At 38.6% G+C, this 6,000-nt stretch overlaps 1 pseudogene; it reads left to right on the top strand.

Moving 5' to 3' along the window:
- The first annotated feature begins 701 nt into the window (after positions 1-701).
- Positions 702-6,000, top strand: part of LOC149262005 (protein NODULATION SIGNALING PATHWAY 1-like) — a 71,219-nt pseudogene continuing 65,920 nt past the window's right edge.

Genomic DNA, 6,000 nt, shown 5'->3' with positions numbered 1-6,000 from the left:
AGCTACTCTCTTACAACTGTCGTGGGTTATCTAGTCCCAAGAAAAAACTAGAATTTTGGAGGCTTCTAAGCACTGAGCTAGTAGATGTCATATTCCTTCAGGAAACCCTGGGGTTAGCAGAAGCCATCACTCGCCTCCTTGAATCCATGATCCCCGGATGGTTGTTTCATTCCCATGATGTTAATGGGTGTTCAGGTGGTGTTGTGATGGGATACAATACGAGGACTATCAAGCTATGTAACATTTGGGGAGGAACTGGTCATATTGGGGCTAACATCTACTCATTTGAATTAGGTATTGACATCAAAATCATCAATGTATATGTTCCATGCCAAAATCGAGCAACCTACTGGGAGAATTTATTAAGTTCCAATCTATTGCAAGTGGATAGCCTTATTCTAGGAGGAGATATTAATTTCTCTATTGGATATTCAGAATCATGGGGTCATCATGCTAAGATTGATCCACTATATGATTTCTTCAAAAATGTTCTGGAGGACCACAGCCTAATCGATATCCCTTTTGCTAAATTACAACCCACCTAGAGGAACAAAAGGACTGGGGAGGATAGGCTGGCTAGGAGATTAGATTGTTTCCTCGTTAAAGAGCGACTGCTGGGTATGGGGCTCAACTATAGGTAGTGGGTTGGCTCGGGGGGACTATCAGACCACTTGCCGATATACCTTGAAGTCAGAGGAGGCATGATTAAACCTAAAGCACCGTACAAGTTCAACTCAACGTGGTTAAAAGATGCAGACTACATTAAACTGGTAACTGATTATTGGAAGTCCCACCCTCCCGCTACGGGTGGGAATATGACAGAAGGATTTTCCCACATTATAAGCGAGCTTAAGAGGCTATCAAAAAGATGGGCACACAACAAGAGACTGATGGATGAACAAACCCTGAGGGACACTAAAGCTGAGATTGCAAAGCTGGAGGATGAACATGGAAGGGGATACACAACACCTGAACAAAAGGAGAGGCTCACAACCTTAGTAGCACAAAGAGGCAAAATACTGAAAGATAAAGAGGAATCATGGAGGCTGCGAAGCAGAGCCATTTGGCTCCTTGAAGGTGATGATAACACAAAATTCTATCACAATTTTGCTAATGGACGGAAATCAATTAATACCATTTGGCACTTGAATAATGAACAAGGCATCAAAGAGAATTCCTTTCATCACTTAGCCTCCCTCGGCTCATCTCACTTCAAGAAGCTCTCCAGAGCTCCCCGCAATGCATCATTGACTGAAGTCATCAAAGTGGCACAATTTTTTCCCCGGTTCATGGATTAGGAGGATGCTTTGGACCTGAATAAGGCTGTCACTATTGGGGAGCTCGAAGCCACTCTGAAATGGTTCAAGAGAGACAATAGTATGGGACCAGATGGCTGACCGGTTGAGTTTTACATTGCTTTTTTCAAACTTCTTGGAGAAGACCTACTCAAGGTCATTGAAGACTACAGAATCACTGGGTGGATGTACAAAGTTTTCAACACCACATTTATTGCACTCATCCCTAAATCTGATAACCCTGGATATTTTGAAAACTTTCGTCCCATCTCCCTTTGTAACTGTTTCTATAAAATCATTGCTAATATCATTGCCAATCACCTTCGTCCCATTTTATCCTCACATATCTCCTCTAAACAATTTGATTTTCTTCAGGACCGTCAGATCCATGAAGCTGTTGGAACAACACAAGAGGTGTTGCATTCTGTATAGATGAAGAATTTGAAAAGTATGATTCTCAAGGTAGACCTCTCAAAATATTTTGATCGTGCTAGTTGGTTATATATCAGAATGCTCTTAACTCATCTTGGTTTCCCCATAGAGTTCATACATTGTATCATGTGTTGCATAACAAATATAACTTTTAGTGTCCTTATCAATGGGTCGACAACCCCTTTCTTTCACTCATAAAGAGGTCTCAGGCAGGGATGCCCTCTCTCCCCTCTATTATTTTTGCTCATTATGGAGGGACTCAGCAGACTCATCTTGGAATAACACATGATGGGAAGACTACAGGGCACTAGGATTACAGACAGCTGCATACTAACCCATATCCTCTTTGCAGATGATGTGATGATCTTCCTTAATGGAGGTATAAGGGATCTGACAAATATACAGAACATCATGGCCATATTCTGAATTGCTACTGGTATGGAAATCAACAGCCTAAAGTCCACTTTAATGGTTTCAGGTTGTACACCTCATGAAATACAGTTCAGCCTCCACAGATTCCCATTCACTCTTCTTCAGTTGGATGATGGACTTAGGTACCTGGGTTATTGGCTAAACCCCTTGAATACAAGATTACAGATTGGAGATGGTTAATTTCTAAGCTAGAGAAAAGGCTTAAAATCTGACACCACAAGTACCTCTCCAGAGCAGGCTGATTGGTTCTTATTAAAGCTGTACTAGAAGCTACACTTTTATATTGGATGTCCCTAGCCTAGATCCCTATGGGCATACTCTCTTAAATAAAAAATCTCTATTGCAGATTTCTTCTGAAGGGAAAACAATCCGGTAGATTTTTTTCCTGGGCTAGATTGGAATTACTAGCGCTACCAAAGGAATGGGGGGCTTGGGGAATTAAAAGACTGGATGATTTCTCTATTGCACTGGCTGCTAAGCTAGGATGGAAACGGGTCACTACATCCAGCTTATGGACAAGGGTGGCATACTCGAAATATATATCTCCCCTCAACATGATGGATTGGATCCGATCACCCAGATGGAATAAGTCTAGGATATATATCATATGGAAAGTAGTAATAAACTCCATGCCCCTTATCTGAGATGGGATCACTTGGAAAATGCAGTTTGGCTCAAGGGTGCGCATTGAACTAAATCCCTAGATCGAAAGTGGCAACTCACACAGGCTCCCACATGAATTGATGCACCTACTCAACAATAAAAGTATCATTAATATTAATCATATTGAGGATCCAGAGCACTCCACCATGTTTCAACAGGTACGGAAGGTTGCTCATCATCTACATCTCCCAGAGATCTGGCATCATTATTGGGGGGAATACATTGCTGCACTAACTGAATCACATATCAGGATCACAGAGGGGGAAGATGAGATCATATGGTCCCATGCAAAAAATGGTATATACTCTCCAAAGGAAGGATACCTATGTATCACTGTCGTCCATCGACCACCGACTATTGAACATTGGTGGAAACATCTGTGGAAAGTTAAGGTGCCCCCTAGAATGAGACTATTTATGTGGACAATACTAAAAAACAAGCCTCCTATGGGGGACAACCTGAACAAGAGAGCTCAACATGGTCCATCTTGGTGTTGCATGTACAAGAACAACACAGAAACTATCGACCACCTCTTTCTTACCTGCCCGGTCACTATGGACCTCTAGAACACCACCTTTCGGGCCATCAATATACACTATCAATGGTAGTGTACATCTGTTTTTGATGCATGGATATCATGGTGGACATCTGCTTCTCCGAATAAGGCCAGGAACCTACCCCTCCTCCTCTGTTGGGCGATATGGATAGCATGAAACCAATACATCTTCCATAATACCATACCTCATTGGCCCTCCATCACTGCCCGAATTCTAGCCACCTATAACTCCATCCCTGACGACGATGCAGCTCCTGCCTCTAGGAACATTGTCCCCAAGGTCATCAACCGAGACTACCCCTGGGCATATTTCGATGGATCTGCACAGGATGCAGGTTGTGGGGGGGTGCTATACTATACCTCTCTGCCTCACATTACTTTAAAATCCAAATGGGACTGGGAAGGGGCACCAATAATTATTCTGAGCTGATCACTCTAAGACATCTCCTACACTTTGCCATGGAGAAACATTTTAGAAATACACAAATCGTTGGGGACTCCAAGAATTTTATCAACTGGATAAACAACACATCAAACTATCATGCATATTCTCTAAGACCTATTTTGGAAGAGGCACACAGATTCATTGCACATTTTGATCATTTTGTTTGTTGCCATATCTACAGGGAATGCAATCAGAGTACCGATCAACTATCTAAGGAAGCTACAAACTGGCCTCGGGGTACATGGATGATTCAAAAGCAGAGGGACGTTGAACAATATCAATACTACCACCGCCAATATATGGACTACACAGCATAACTCGCTCCGAGGGGCCTGATTTACATGTTTATAGTTTTGCATAATTTATCAGTACAAATGTATATTTCGATTTACTAGATGTATATATAAGATAGATAATAGTACTCCCTATGAGGAGTTTTTTGAGCTCTTTAAACAACACAATAGAAAAGTTTCTCCCTGCATTGAGAATCAAAAATCTTTTTTGACACATTTTATTTTTGATAGGCAAACAACCTCACCATATAGCATATGCAACTGCATCTACAATATGTAATTTTCTTATATCAATGAAAATTATGATTTTTTTGAGGGGGAAAAACATAAATATTAAACATGATTTTTTTTTTAACATAATTTATTATTTAAAAACATAATTTCAAATAATATTATCAGTTATAAAAACTTAAATTTTAGTAATTAATATGTAATTAAAAATGATGATGATGATGAGATTAAAGTCCACTATGACCAATATTGTCTATCAAACCTTAAGAAAGTAAGAGGTTAATTGAGATCCTTTAACATTTTATTTCTATGGTCGAAAAGAAGGGAGAGAAATGTTCCTAGGTCACCATAATATTCCTTGCAAAATTTTGCAAAGGAAAAAGAATTTGGATATAATCATCAAATCAAATGTAATTCAATTAATTAATTATACAAAAGCAAATATTGGTTAGTTGTATAAATGAAACAATATTAATTTTCTTAAAAGGCTTATTCATTTTTAAGGGAATTTTGGTTTTCTTATTGAGATTCTCACATTTTTCAAAATTGATTATCTAAGTGTGATTTTAATTTGATGGTTCCATTACCTTTAATTTTATTAAACTATATTTAAAAATTTCCACTAGGTTTGATTTTGGGCCTTGCTCAAATTATTCCATTGAGTTACCAATTTACCATTGTTAAAAAATATTTTAAAATTTAAAATAAATAATAAATAAAAATGAAAATTTATTAAATATTATTATCAACTTTGAATATGATCATAAATTTTTATCTTAATCTAACATTGAATCTAATCATTCCCCGATGGGGGTGATATGAGGTGCATTATTTATTATGGGTGGGAATGTGTGTTGTCAAGGGCACATATCCGTTCGGAGGAGATTTGTTGAATGAGAATGGTATCTTAGGTTTTGACGAAGTGTTTTCTTAAACAAACGAGGGTAATGGGAGAAGGAATTCACTACTTATTGTTTTGGCTTACTGCAACGGCTTTGGATCACTTAGTTTTTGGTAACTTTGCCTTAATGAATCTAACAACCTCCATCATGAGAGTAGAGGTAGCACACCATTGTCTCATTAATGGATCCTCACAGATCTGAAGGAATGTTTCTCTTAAGGCATGTGCCACATTGAACACTTATCTAATCTCATTCCTTCAATGGCAGGGTAACAATATATCAAGCTTATGCTACTTTTCCTCCTCAGATAGTTATAAATGGGTTAGTTTATGCATAAGTTGGTGGCTATATGTAGTTCACTGTAGCAAGGTTGGCATGCTTGTATGGTCCCAAGTTTCATTCTTCCATGTTATGTTTGGTACAGTGTGTTGCGTGCATCGATAGTCATTTCTTGTTATTCATCTGAACGAGGGAATTGGGGTCATAAATTCTTTCTGGTCCACAAAGATTAGTAGTTATTTTTTTTCATATTTTTCTTGCATAATGCAATCTCGGAGCTTGTCTTCAAATTAGTGGCTGTGCTTCCCTCATCAGCGCTCCAAGGCTTAGATTTCCCAGGAATTTCTCAATTCTCTGGTTCTAGTATGTGGGGTCTGGTAACCTGAAAATTTTTCGATTTGGTTTTAAACATTAGCTCTTCTATGTCTCATTTGTGTTAAAATGGGTACTTTTTTGGTTTATGGTACTTAAT

This window comes from Pinus tabuliformis, chromosome 6 (assembly GCF_031772625.1).
Source record: "Pinus tabuliformis cultivar Carrire ecotype Pingquan chromosome 6, CPIR1, whole genome shotgun sequence".
NCBI lineage: Eukaryota > Viridiplantae > Streptophyta > Pinopsida > Pinales > Pinaceae > Pinus > Pinus tabuliformis.
This window is presented reverse-complemented; position numbering and strand designations above follow the sequence as displayed.